This window comes from Acinonyx jubatus, chromosome B3 (genome assembly GCF_027475565.1).
Source record: "Acinonyx jubatus isolate Ajub_Pintada_27869175 chromosome B3, VMU_Ajub_asm_v1.0, whole genome shotgun sequence".
Taxonomy (NCBI): Eukaryota; Metazoa; Chordata; class Mammalia; order Carnivora; family Felidae; genus Acinonyx; species Acinonyx jubatus.
This window is the reverse complement of record NC_069386.1, coordinates 4,826,807-4,841,937: the sequence shown is the minus strand read 5'-3', so window position 1 is coordinate 4,841,937 and position 15,131 is coordinate 4,826,807.

Below are 15,131 nucleotides of genomic sequence, written 5' to 3'. Positions count from 1 at the left end.
ATTCTCGAAGAACACATGAGCAGTAAACTCCCTGACACAGGTCTTGGTGATGAATTTTTGGATCTGACACCAAAGGCAAAAGCAACAAAAGAAAAATACGGAAGTGGGACCCCATCGAAGTAAAGAGCTCCTGCATGGCAAAGGAAACCATCAACAAAATGAAAAGACAACCTACTGAATGGGGGAAAGTAAGTGCAAATTACATATCTGATAAGGTGCTAATATCTAAAGTATATAAATAACTCAGACTCAATAGCAAAAAACAATCTGATTTACGAATGAGCGTAAGATCTGAATAGACATTTGTCTTAAAAAAATTTTTTTTGAGAGAGTGAGAGAGAGAGAGAGCATGAACAGGGGAGGGACAGAGAGAGGAAGAGAGAGAATTCCAAGCAGGCCCCACATCATCAGCATGGAGCTCAATCCAGGGTTCGAACTCACAAACTGTGAGATCATGACCTGAGCTGAAACCAAGAGTCAAATGCCCAACTGCATGAGCAACCCAGGCGCCCCTGAGTAGACTTTTTTCTAAAGTTTTTTTTTTTAATTTTTAATGTTTGTTTTTGAGAGACAGAGAGGGAGCGAGTGGGAGAGAGGCAGAGAGAGAGGGAGACACAGAATCGAAAGCAGGCTCCAGGCTCTGAGCTGTCAGCACACAGCCCGATGTGGGGCTTCAACTCACAAACCACGAGATCATGACCTGAGCTGAAGTCAGATGCTTAACTGACTGAGCTATGCAGGCGCCCCAAAAGAAAACATACAGATGGCTAACAGGTATGTGAAAAGATGCTCAATATCATTAATCATCAGGAAAATGCAAATGAAAACGAGAATAAGAGATCATCTCCCACCTGTCAGAATGGCTATTACCAAAAAGACAAGAGATAACAAGTGTTGTGAGGATATGGAGAAAAGGGAACTTTTGTGCACTGTGGGTGGGAATATAAATTGGTGTAGCCACTATGGAAAACAGTTGGGAGTTTCCTCAAAAAATTAAAAATAGAACTACTATAGGGGTGCCTGGGTGGTTCTGTTGATTAAGCGTCTGACTCTTGGTTTCGGCTCAGGTCATGATCTCACGGTTCATGGGTTCGAGTCCTGAGTGGGGCTATACACTGACAACATGGACCCTACTTGGGATTCTCTCTCTCCCCCTCTCTCTGCCCCTCCACTGCTGGCTCACGTTCTCTCTCTCAAAATACATAAATCAACTTAAAAAAAAAAAAAAAAGAACTACCATATGATCCAGCAATTCCAAATTCCACTTCTGGGCATATATCCAAATAAAACAAAAACACAAATTTGAAAAGATATATGGCACTCTTCATGTTCCCTGCAGCATTATTTATAGTAGCCAAGATATGGAAACAATCTAAGTGTCCACTGATGGATGAATGGATAAAGAAATTGCACACACACACACACACACACACACACACACTCAGAGGCTGGGATGTTATTCAGCATTTTAAAAAGAACAAAATCTTGCCATTTGCAACAACATGGATGGGCCTCGAGAGCATCATGCTAACTGAAATAGGTCAGATACAGAAAGAAAATACTGTGATCTCTCTTAATGTGGAATCTAAAAATAAATAAATAAATAAAAACCAAGCTCACAGATACCTGTTGGTGGTTGCAAGAGGTGAGGGGTTGGGGGTGGGGAAGAAATGGGTGAACCGCTCTATTTAGTGTGGTTTTAAAACACTGAATAATAATTTTAAAAACCCTACATATTCATCGAACCACGCAAGGCTGACATGATCTTCAGCTGGACTTAGGGAAGCTCCAGGTTTGGCACCATTGGGGGGTTACCAATGTCAAAGCCCTAGATTCCTTCTTCCTGCCATGCCATCCCGGGCTGGCATCCCTCTTGCCACAACATGGCTGCAAGCGTTTCCGATATCACACTGGCTACAGAAAAGTTCCTAGAGGGAATGAGACCATCTCTTCAGAATATGCAAACTATTCCTAGGAGCCCCTGCGGCACATCAGCCTTTCTCATCTCATAGGTCAGAATCGGATCACTTGTTCACCCTTTAAACCAATCCCTGGTAAGGAAAATGGAACCCCGGTGATTAGCTTCAAGTCCACAAATAGGCCAGACAGTCCTGCCTCAACCAGGCATGCTTGCTCATCTTTCTCTGATCTTTCCTCACTTCTCACCTTAGCAGCCAGGCTTTTCTTGACCATTGTGTTCGCAATGACACCTCCAGCATTCTCTTTTTCTCTTCTCTGCTTTAGTTTATTCTAACATAGCATATGCTTTACTTGTTTTTTAAAACGTATTGCCCACCTCTTTCAACCAGAATGTAAGCTGAAGGAGCGTAGGAATTTTGCTGTTCTATTCACTGCTAAATCATTAGCACGTTCTGGCCATATAAATAATACTCCGTATTTGGGGCGCCTGGGTGGCTCAGTCAGTTGAGCGTCCGACTTCGGCTCAGGTCATGATCTCACGGTCTGTGAGTTTGAGCCCCACGTTGGGCTCTGGGCTGACAGCTCAGAGCCTGGAGCCTGCTTCGGATTCTGTGTCTCCCTCTCTCTCTGACCCTCCCCCGTTCATGCTCTGTCTCTCTCTGTCTCAAAAATAAATAAAAAAACATTAAAAAAATTTTATAAAAAATAATACTCCGTATTTGTTGAACAAATGAATACTATTTGAATGAATTCTATCTGAATCCATCTCTCAATTAATTCTAAACTCAGGTGAGGAAAAGAGGGGAATTGTTTCTTGAGTCCTCCCCGCTCCCACCCCGCCTGGCCGCTGCAACAACAGTTTGCATATCAGCAGGGCAGGGTGACCCCATCATCACCTACCAATCTTGGCTCTGTCGCAGACTAGGAGTCTGGAGTTCTTCTCTCTTGTCCAGCAAGAGAGCAGACGCAGCATTGAATACGAGAGAGGCTAATGTCTGGGAGGAGACAAGAGCCCCGAACAGGGGTTTCATCTCCGTATTTATTGAGCTCTCAAGATCTTACACACGTGGTGAATGTGGAGAAAACAATGGGACAGTAATTGTTAACTTGTGTAAGAAGTAAAGGGCCTGGGGGGCAAGTGGTGTTTGTGATCAAAGTATATTGGCACCAGATGGAAAGTAGTTTCCTGTAGGTGACATAACAAGTTACTTGTGGTCCTGTTAACAATATCTCGCTAGCTAACCTCGGGCGCTTTTGCCACATGGTGGTGGCTTTCCACCCTAAGCTTTTTTCTACTAAGTGGTTAACCTTGGGAGCTTTCACCCTGTGGTGGTGGCTCTCTGCCCTAAGCCTTCATAACCCATCTATGTGAGTATAAGGAATTCTGGAGACTATTTCCCCCCAGGCTCCACATACAGCACTTCTACCTGGATGTGAGGTTGCTGCTGCCGCCCGATCGCAGGTGCATTTGAGCCGAGGCACAGTTCCCGGTCCTGGCTGTTCTGCTCCAACGTTCCTCACAAATGACCACGACCACCCGTTGGTGTCATGCCTTAGCTGAGAACCTCTACTCCAGGCCACTCTGCGGTCACGTTATGGCTTTGGGACCAGTATCTTGCCCTCATCCTCGGTTGTTTACATTTCCACCACCTGTGCTCATGGTCCCTTCTCCTCCTCTACTCCGGTGACTTACACCTCCATCTACTCAACCTCTGAGGCGTGGCCATATCAGGAACCTGCTTCTGCTTCAGGACCTCAACTCTGTTCTCCTTATTCCCTCTCTTCCTTTCTCTTATAACAACGGGGACAGCTCTTTATCTTCACTGATGCCTCTTTTGCGTCCTTGCTTATTATTCCTCTTACTGTCCACTCAGTCTGGACCCTACAGTTGGTTCTTCAACCATATTCTTTTTTTAAGTTTTTTTTTTATGTTTATTTGCCCTTGAGAGATAGAGCGAGAGCAGGGGAGGGGCAGAGAGAGAGGGAGACACAGAATCCGAAGCAGGCTCCAGGCTCTGAGCTGTCAGCACAGAGCCCGACATGTGCTCGAACCCACGAACCCTGAGATCATGACCTGAGCTGAAGTTGGACGCTTAACCAACTGAGCCACTCAGGCGCCCCTCAACCGTGTTCTTGCTAGTGTCCTAGAGTTCCTGTTCTCCAGCTTCTCGGTCTACCCACTGTGTCATTCCCCACAAAGGGGAATTCCCTGCTGTCTGCATCTGCAACTTTCGGGCGGATAGAAGTGGTCCTGACCCGGCCCAGCCGGAGGGACCTGTCCAGGCGGTACAATCCCCACAGTGCCATCCGCCATTTTTCTTCCTGGAGCTGTCTGGGGTCCTGCCATCTGACCGGCCTAGGGAGTGGGAAGGAGATGGGTCAGGTGAAGGAGGGAGAGAAATGTGGGGCCTCAGTGCACTGGGCTGGCCAGCCTGGGGGAGATTCTTCTCTCTCCTGTTCCTCCTTCAGGCTAGCCCAGATCCCTTACCTACGCCTAAAAACTTTCACATCACCAGGGAAACTGCTTGATTTCACAAATGCTTTGAACCAACTGGGAACTTCTTACTAGAAATGAATGAAAACAGGGCTTGCCCTCCAGGAAGCCCCTAGCAGCTCACTGGCTCCCCAAGTTTTGATGCTTTGAGAAGAAGCTGAAGTAGCAAATGAAAAAGCAAAAACAAATGCCCAGAAAGACAACAGTATATGGACTTCACCTTCTTTACTGGAAATTTGGAAATGTGTAAGAATGTATTTCTTTATGTTTTCTAGGCACAAGAAATAATTCTAGCTTTTCTTGATGATTTATAATTAAACTGTTGGTCTTGTCGTAACCCTATCATTTATTTATTTTTAATTGTTTTAAAGTTTATTTATTTTGAAAACGAGGGAGAGAGAGAGCACAAGTAGGGAAGGGGCAGAGAGAGAGAGGGAGAGAGAGAATTCCAAGCAGGCTCTGTGCTTGTGGGGCTTGAACCCACAAACTGTGAGATCATGACCTGAGTGAAATCAAGAATCAGGTGGTCAACTGACTGAGCCACCCAGGCGCCCCTGTCCTAACTCTTTTAAATACACTCAATTTGATTTTGAAAAGAAACTGTTTCCAGAATGAATCCAGGCCATAACCTATTACTAACCCTCAGCTTAAATATTGGCAATATTTTTTTAATGTTTATTTATTTTTTGAGGTGGGGGGAGGGGCAGAGAGAGAAGGAGACACAAAATCCAAAGCAGGCTCCAGGCTCTGAGCTGTCAGCACAGAGCCTGATGCGGGGCTCAAACCCACAAACCGTGAGATCGTGACCTGAGCTGAAGTCAGATGCTTAACCTACTGAGCCACCCAGGCACCCCAATATTGGCAATGTTTAAAGGTAATGTTGTATTTATTTATTTAAAAAAAATTTTAATGTTTTTATTTACTTTTAAGAGAGAGAGACAGACAGACAGAGTGTGAGGGGGCAAGGTGCAGAAAGAGGGAGACACATAATCCGAAACAGGCTTCAGGCTCTGAGGTGTCAGTACAGAGCCCGATGTGGGGCTCGAACTCACGAACCGTGAGATCATGACCTGAGCCGAAGTCGGATGCTCAACTGCCTGAGCCACCCGGGCGCCCCAAAGGTAATGTTTTGAAGAGAACATGATTGCAATTCTCATGCAGATATAAAGTGAATACATGTCAAAGATTTTATTGAATGCATTAACTAATCAAGAAACTAGTAAGATGTTCACAAGAGTATTCAAAGAACTACACACACACACACACACACACACACACAAATGTAGGCAGATAGGAAATGCTAAAAGGAATTTATAAATCGATGCAAATGTATATATCCACAGGGCAGTAATCAGTTCCATTCCACCAGACATGACTAATTTGCATTTCTCTGGACAAGAATAACTTGCATTAATACTGGTTTTGTACAACTTACAGAGGTGTAAAATAGGTCAAAGATGAGAAAGATACCAGGGATGGGTCCTCTAGATAAGACACCCAGTAATGTGCGTTTGGTCCAGTTTAGTCTTTTGCTTTTTCCTAATAGTGACCACTGGAGGAGAAAACCAAGAAGTATGAATACATTAACATTTAAAACATGTACATCACAGTATATATATATATATATATATATATATATATATATATATATATAGTTGTTAAAACTCTTTGGTATGTACACCTAAGATCTGTGCATTTCATTGTCTTATATTTTACCTACATTAAAATAATTATTTCAGGGGTGCCTGCCTGGCTCAGTCAGAAAAGTACACGACTCTTGATCTCGAGGTCATAAGTTTGAGCCCCATGTTGGGTGTAGAGATTAAATAGCTAAGTAACTAAATAAATGGTGTTAATCTTAAAAAATAACAAGCTGACGGGGCGCCTGGGTGGCTCAGTTGGTTAAGCGGCTGACTTCAGCTCAGGTCAAGCCCTGCGTCGGGCTCTGGGCTGATGGCTCAGAGCCTGGAGCCTGCTTCCGATTCTGTGTCACCCTCTCTCTCTCTGCCCCTCCCCTGCTTGCTCTCTCTCTCTCTCTCAAAAATAAACATTAAAAACAAAAATTTAGGGGCGCCTGGGTGGCTCAGTCAGTTAAGCATCCGACTTCGGCTCAGGTCATGATCTCACGGTCTGTGAGTTCGAGCCCCGCGTCGGGCTCTGTGCTGACAGCTCAGAGCCTGGAGCCTGTTTCAGATTCTGTGTCTCCCTCTCTCTGACCCTCCCCTGTTCATACTCTGTCTCTCTCTGTCTCAAAAATAAATAAACGTTGAAAAAAAAATAAGCTTAAAAACCTTGTGGATGTTAAAAATGTTACTAATAAATTTTTCAATTCAGCACTACACTGAGAAAACATTTGAAACATGTATAACAGACAATAGATGAGCATCGTCAATAAATAATGGGGTCATGTGAACCAACCGAAAAAATTAAAACTCATATAAATGGGCAAAAGCTACTAACACACAACAGAAGCAGAGACATACATTTAAAACCATTCATACCAGTGATTAATCACAAATTTAAATAAACTCTTTTTCACGTATCTAATGGTCCGAGAGTCTTAAAAATCATTTTACTTTGGACAAGGGTGCAGGAGGGTAAGCATTCCATATCCTGCATGCTGCTGGTAGGACACACGGTTACCTGTTTTTGAGGGCCTCCGTTTACAGCATGAGTAAAAAGACTTACAAATGGTTTTGACTCAGTAATTCTAATACTAGGTCTCTTACAAGGAAATAATTAGAAATAGCCCAGGTGGCTCAGCTGATTGAGGGTCTGACTCTTGATTTTGGCTCAGGTCACGATCCTCAGGGCTGTGGGATTGAGCCCCATGCTGGGCTCCACCCTGAGTGTGGAGCCTGCTTGGGATTCTCTCTCTCTCTCTCTCTCTCTCTCTCTCTCTCTCTCTCTCTCTCTGTCTCTCTCTCTTTCCCCCGCTGCCCCTTTCTACCACTCAGCTCTCTAAATTAATATAAAATAAATAAATAAAAAGAAATACATTCCAAGATGTTATGTACAAAAATATTCAATATTGTGAAAAATTGGAAATAACCAGTATCTAGTAAAAGGCGAACCACTACAAAAATTACAAAAGAGGGGCAACCAGCTGGCTCAGTCTGAGGAGCCTGTGACTCTTGCTCTATTGTGAGTTTGGGCCCCATGTCGGGTGCAGAGATTACTTAAATAAATAAAACTTTAAAAAAATTACAATAGAACCATAAGGTGAAAAGATCACTCAACCATTAAAAATAATGTTCAAGGGACAGCTTGTTGGCTCAGTCCGTATGGCACGTGACTCTTGATCTTGGGGTTGTGGGTTTGAGCCCCAGTCTGGGTGTGGAGATTACTTAAAATCTTAAAAAATAATAATGTTTATGAAGAATTTATAAAGACATGGGGTGATGCTCAAGATACATTACGTGAAAAGTGGATGTGGATCTGTATAGGTTACGTTTACAACCATATAAAAAATATATGCACCGCATATTCATATGTCATAGATGCTGTGCTGGAGATGTAACTTGTGGGTTCTGTCACTGCTCTACAAAAAGAATGCCAGAGGGGAGCCTGGGTGGCTCAGTTGGCTGAGCGTCTGACTCTTGGCTTCGGCTCAGGTGATGATCTTGTGGGTTCGTGGGATTGAGCTGTGAGCTGGGCTCTGTGCTGACAGTGCAGAGCCCGCTTGGGATTGGGATTCTCTCTCTCTCTCTCTCTCTCTCTGTCCCTCCAACACCTCCTATCCCTGCTCTCTTACATCCCTCCCCACACACATGAGCCCTCTCTTAGTAAATAAACATTAAAAAAAAAAAAAAAAGAAGAAGAATGCCAGAAAGTCTTCTCCTGGGGAGGAGATGCTCTATGAGGTCTCCTTCCTCCAAGGGAGGTAACTAGACTTTAGCTGTTTTGAAGGGCTGGCCCCGCCAGAGACAATCAGGCCCTATTGTGAGGGTAGGTGGGGACCAGTTACCAACCTTTTGTGTGAAAGGGTACACAAAGGAGAATGCGTAAAGCCTACTGAAAGTCGCATTTGGGGCTAGGGTGGAATTTGCAGCCCTGCGGTCCAGGGGGGAAGTGGAACAAGCCCAGTCTGGTTTTGTTTTGTTTTTATATGAAATTTCACTTTTTTTTCCAGTTAATTTATTTATTTTGAGAAAGAGTGCACATGCGTGGGGAGGGGCAGAGAGAAGGAGAGAGAGAATCCCAAGCGGGCTCCGTGCTCAGCACAGAGCCCAATGAGGGGCTCAAAGTCACGAACCTCGACATCGTGACCTCAGTTGAAATCAAGAGTCAGAGGCTTAACCGACTGAGCCACCCAGGCGCCCCAGGCCCAAGCTGTTTTAAGGGTCGAAAACACCTATGCAGGAAAGAGAAAGCGGTTGGTAGAATTACACAGCTGTTCATTGGAGCCAATCCTGAGGCAGTGCTGGGGGTGGAGGGCTGAAAGGGCTGGACACCTAAACGAGGCCTTGGGAGCTGGCAAAGGACTCTGGATTAGCTGACGCCGAGAGAGTGGACTCCCTCCTCCCTAGGACCTAACAGACCCTGTGTCCACCATCCTGGCCATCAGTCCCCTTGGTGGGAACAAGCAGGAGCACCGGAGAGTGACACCTTGTGGTGGCAAAGAGCCACTGCAGAAACAGCCACAGCGCGGACCTTAGGACAGGAAGGCTTTTCTCCCAGTTTTGAGCGGGACTCCTTTGTGTATTACATAGACTCCTGGGCAGGCCAGGAGAAGGGGAGCTCCAAGAAGGGGGTAAATGGCTAATTTAGTAGTCAGAGTCTAGGGCTTGGTTTTAGTTTCATTTATTTTGGAAAACTTTTTATTTTTTTTAAATACTTATTAAAACAAATTTTTTTAATGTTTATTTATTTTTGAGACAGAGAGCGACAGAGCATGAACGGGGGAGGGTCAGAGAGAGAGGGAGACACAGAATCTGAAGCAGGCTTCAGGCTCTGAGCTGTCAGCACAGAGCCCGACGCGGGGCTCGAACTCACAGACCGTGAGATCATGACCTGAGCCGAAGTCGGACGCTTAACCGACTGAGCCACCCAGGCGCCCCTTTAAATACTTATTTTTGAGAGAGACACGTATACACATGCACACACGCACACATGCACACACACACACACACACACACACACACACACACACGAAGCGCAAGCTGGGGAGGGGCAGAGAGAGGGAGACCCAGAATCCGAAGCAGGCTTCAGGCTCAGAGCTGTCAGCACAGAGCCTGATGTGGGGCTCAGACTCATGAAGTGTGAGATCATGACCCAGGCCAAAGTCAGACGCTTGACGGACTGAGCCACCCAGGCACCCCTCCTTTGTCCCTTTTTCTATACAGTTGTTGGTCTTTCTCATGCTCAGCTGTATGGATTCATAGTAAATTATAAATTAGTCCTTTGTTACATGTTACAAATATTTCCCCTACTTTGTCATGTGACTTCAGTTTTAACCTTTTATGCTACACAGATGTTTTTAATTTGGGGGGTTCAAATTTATTTCTCTTTCTTGCTGTGTCTGAGTGCATTTGTTTTATAATTAAAAAAAAATTCAAGTTGCTTATGTGTGTGTGTGTGTGAGAGAGAGAGACAGAGAAACAAATCAAATACACAAGTAAACGACCATTAAAGTCTATGGCCAAACCATTCCCTGGGGATGTCTCTACCTCCCACACCATGTGGCTCAGTCAATCTCAGTCAGTGGCTTCGATATTGGCATAGGAGCAGCAGTCTGGTTTGACAAGCCAGTTGGGGAACTTGTCCCGGAGCCTCTCCTGCATGCCAAGTGCCTTGCAAGCTTTTACTGAAGGTTACAAGATTTTTCTTTTTTCTTTTTTTTAATCTTTCCAATGGTCAACTATTCCAGGAATGATTTTTCTTCCTATGAACTGAGCAGCCTAGGGATTATATATACAGCTGACTCTTGAACAATATGGGTTTGAATTGTGCGGGCCTTCTTCTATGTGAATTTTTAAAAATAATTTTTCTAAATGTTTATTTTTGAGACAGAGGCAGAGCATGAGCAGGGGAGGGGCAGAGAGAGAGGGGTGACAGAATCTGAAGCAGCTCCAGGATCTGAGCTGTCAGCAAGAGCCTGACGCGGGGCTGGAATTCATGAACCGTGAGATCATGACATGAGCTGAAATCAGACGCTTAAGCGACTGAGCCATCCAGGCACCCCTTAGGTGGATTTCCTTTTTTTTTTTTTTTTAAATAAGCTCTATGCTTAATGTGAGGCTTGAACTCATGACACAGAGATCAAGAATCATATACTCTACCAACTGAGCCACTCAGGCACCCCTAATGTGGATTTTTTTCAATAAATACCGTATGGTACATTTACTGTATAGTGTATGTACTTTCTTTTATGATTTTCTTTATTATCTTTTTTAATATTCATTTGAGAGAGTGTGTGAGTGGGGGCGGGGGGAGGGGCAGAGAGAGGGAGACCCAGAATCCGAAGCAGGCTCCAGGCTCTGAGCCGTCAGCACAGAGCCCGACGCGGGGTTTGAACCCACAAACCATGAGATCATGACGTGAGCCACAGTCAGATGCTTAACTGACTGAGCCACCCAGGCGTCCCTCTCTTATGATTTTCTTAATGTTTTCTTTTCTCTGCTTTATTGAAAGAATACAGTATATGCCCACATATCAAATGTGTTAATCGACTGTTTCTGTTATTAGTAAGACTTCTGGTCAACAGCAGGCTGTTAGTAGTTGAGTTTTTGGGGAGTCAGAAGCTCTGAGTAGATTTTCAACTGCTGGGGTGGAGATGGGGGCGGGCACCATGCATGCATTTACATTTTTTCTTTTTTTTCTTCCCCTTTTAAAAAATGTTTATTCATGTTTGAGTGGGGGGCAGTGAAGGGGAGAGGGAGAGAGGGAGACACAGAGTTGCAAGCGGGCGCCCAAGCAAACAGCCTGACGTGGGGCTCAAGCTCACGAACACGAGGTCGTGACCTGAGCCCAAGTCGGACGCTTAACCGACTGAGCCACCCAGGTGCCCCTTTTCTTCCTATGTTCATAGTTAGTCTTTGCTTGTAATAACCTGAAGGGACACTGGCGATCGTGGAGCTAAATCCCCCGTGAAGCACCCTCTATGTCAAAGCATATGCCTGGCGCCACTCCCGCCTCTGCGTTTGGCAAGCATGGCTCTGCACGAGGCCGCCTCCTGAGTCATTCCGTCCAGCCCAGAGCGCCCGTGTGTCTTCTGAGAAACATCCTTGACTAGGGCGGTTCACAACAGGGCGTGGGAACTGGCCGGAGGCCCTGAAACCATTCTTTCTCTTCCCTCTTGGCACAAAGAGGCTAAGGAGCCCAGGCCAACAGGACGACTTGAGACAGAGAAACCAGCATCACAGGAAGAGAAAGACAAGGACCAAAGGGCCTCCCCTCTGTCGCACTAACTACAAACCATTCATTTAAAAAAGAGGTGGGGGGGGGGGCGCGTAAGGCGCCTGGGTGGCTCAGTTGGTTAAGCATCTGACTCTTGGTTTTGGCTCAGGTCATGATCTCATGGTTCATAAGTTCGAGCCCTGTGTCGCTGACAGCGCAGAGCCTGCTGGGAATTCTCTGTCTCTCTTTCTCTCTCAAAAGAAAATAAACATTTAAAAACCAAATCCAATCAAATCAATGTTTCCCTGATCATTCCCTAATTTCTCTTTCTCCCTGGGCATTCCTACTATAAGCGAGCCTCCCTTTAGATTTTTTCTCTTTTTAGGCCAGTCTTACAGCACCCTACAGCACTGTTCACTTAACGATCCTTCCCCGGTCACACATAGGGGTGCCAGCTCCGTGGCATACCTAGCAAAAATGAGACACACATTGTTCACACAAATGAAGAGACTCCCTTCCTACACATGGAGGAAACGGGGTAGATTAGGCAATGGTGGGGGTCTCAGGCAGGGGGAGATTCTTCCTACATCCTGCCTCAATGCCTGAGTCTGCTCGGAGGTCAGTGGCCCTGATCCTGACCAAGTGTTATGGAAATCAAGTTCCCCCACCCCATCCTCACCATCTCATCACTTCCAGCTGGCCTGGGAGCTCCCCCAAAAGCCTTAGGTTGAGCATTCCCTGGGGCAAGGTCTCTTCTCCCTCAGCATCTAAAAACAAGTGGTGACACATGTAGTTTCTTCCCGTTCACTTTTCCCTAATGGGCCTTCCATCGATGGAGTGGAGAACCTGTCTTTGCGTGTGGTTATGAGTAAGGAAAACTAGGAGCCAGATCCAATCCCCTCACCCGGGTGGGTTGCGGGGGCGGGGGGGAGGGGGAGCAGGTGACAGGCTCAGCCAACCCAAGGCGCTTCCCCTGGTCTCGGAACCTTGAGAGGAAGGCAGGCTAACAGAGATGCCCACAGGATCACCAGGGCTCATGGGGAGGGCACACTGGCCTGTTTCTGCTAAGAGATTGCTGCTGTGATTCTTGGGGCCTTACTTAGCCTCTGTTTCTTGATCCCAACTGTTAATTAAGCCTGATTCTTCAGCTCCCATTTACTCATGAGTTCTCTACTATTCTTTCCCGAAGTCCCTTTTACTTAGCCAGACTAGTTCTCTGAAGCTTTTAACCAGGAATGCCCACTGGTAGAACAGAGCGTCTGTGACCCCTGTGGTTTGGGCGATGGAGAGGAGATTCACTGGGAGGAACAATCCTATTCACTGAACAGGGTTGTGTTTCTAGGCTTGCTTGCTGTCCCAGGATGCTCTTAGGGCTCTAGCTTGGGCACCAGGACCGTTACGCCATAAGTGTCTCAAACGTCTTAAATGTGAGTTGCTTTCTATCTAAACCCAGGACAGTTGACACTGGCCAGGACCATCTTCCGGAGAATCAGGCACAGGGAAGAGACGGCCGGCTCCAGGATTCTCCTGTGACAAGACAGTGTCAGTTTCCTGTAGTCCAGGGTTGGCCTGGGAGAGCAGCAGGGGCAGATTGCACTGGTAGGCTGTTAGAAAGCTTCAGCAGTGCACCCCCTCCCGCCACCTAAACTAATCTTTTCCCTTTTGTGTAAATTCCCATTCCTAGTGGGGATGGAACTGTGGAGAAACAGATCTTTGTAATACGAGATCATCCCCAAGAATTATCGTCCTCGATTATTTTGCATAACTGGCTCTCTAGGAATGCTGACCACTAGAGGGGAGGCTGGGAGTTTTGCCTCCAGGCAGGTGGTGCAAACTTCTCAAGCTGGCCAGGAGGTGGTGCTATTTGCATGAGGTCGGTTTAGGCTACTAAACGGAGGTTGTAGTCAGTAACCGGACCTCACTTTGCATCTAAAAAAATTTTTTTTAGTGTTTGAGAGACAGAGAAGGAGACAGAGTGTGAGCAGGGGAGGGGCAGAGGGAGAGAGGGAGACAGAGAATCTGAAGCAGACTCCAGACTCTGAGCTGTCAGCACAGAGCCTGACATGGGGCTCAAACTCTGAAGGGCAAGGTCATGACCCGAGCCAAAGTCGGACCCTCAACCGACTGAGCCACCCAGGCACCCCTGCATCTTTTCACTTGCACTAATTAAAGGGATTAATTAGTGAAAAACAGGTGAAACTCAAATAATCTTGGGAGTGGGCGGAGAACTTTCTAAGAATGACACAAAACTCAGAAGTTATAAAAAGACAAGGTGGACGGCATAAAAATTTCTACGCTAAAAAAACAGCAAAAAAAAAAAAAAAAAGAACAGCAAACAGAAAAATAGCAACTTCTGTGACACACTAATAAAGAACTCTTACAAATAAATTTAATTAAAACATAGGAAGAGAAAGAACGATCTTGCCATTTGCAGCGACATGGATGGATCCAGAGGATTTAATGCTAAGAGAAATGCTGAGTAATGTATGGAATCGTTGAAGCCATATATTGTACACCTGAAACATAGAACATTGTATCTTAACTATTGGATCAAGAGAAAAAGAAAAAAAAACACAAAAAAAACCATGGGAAGATATTCATTCACTGATATCTCTCAGTTCACAGAAAAGGAGATTAAAATTATCCAAATAAACATAAAACATCTTTCAACTACTCATGAAATTTTCATAAAAGTGAAATGAAATATAAATTAAAAATTAAAGCAACAAATGTAGTCATTTGCTTGTGCGCCTCCAGTGACTGGTCTGCATAATAAAAGCATTCACAATTGTCGTATCACAGACCACTGACAGCGTGTTTGTTTCCATCCTCATATTTCCCCCTTGGGTTTCCAGACGGTTTCTCACCTGTTGGCAGGAGGTGTTGGGGCAGTCCTTTCTTCGAGGGCGCCAACTGTGGGAAGGACAGAGGCGGATCTCCCACTCTCACCTCCCAAGGCTGAGACCCACGGTGAGTGGCGCTGGCGTCGGTGACTGACACCGAGCCGTGGAACAGGTGTGCTGGGCGCGGAATCCGCGCCCGGGGAGGTGATGATGGGGCAGGCTCCGAGAAGACCAGGTGGACGAAAGAAGGGAGTTCTTCGGTGGCAGAAGAGGCGGGGACTTACCTCCAGCAGGAACGCCACGTGCGAAAACAAAGGGGTGTGCCGAGGCCAGGTGCGACCGTGGACTTGCAGGTTGAGGGAGGGGGCGCCGGGCTCGGGCAGCCGCGGGGATGGGGGTGCTTTTCCCGGGCGGACTCCCGCCTGCCCCGGGCACAGCCTTCGGAGGCGCCTAACAACATGCCTTGCCACGCAGTCCCCTCCACACAACTTTCATTTTTTATAGGCAAGTACGCGGAGGCCTTCGGGAAGTGAAAT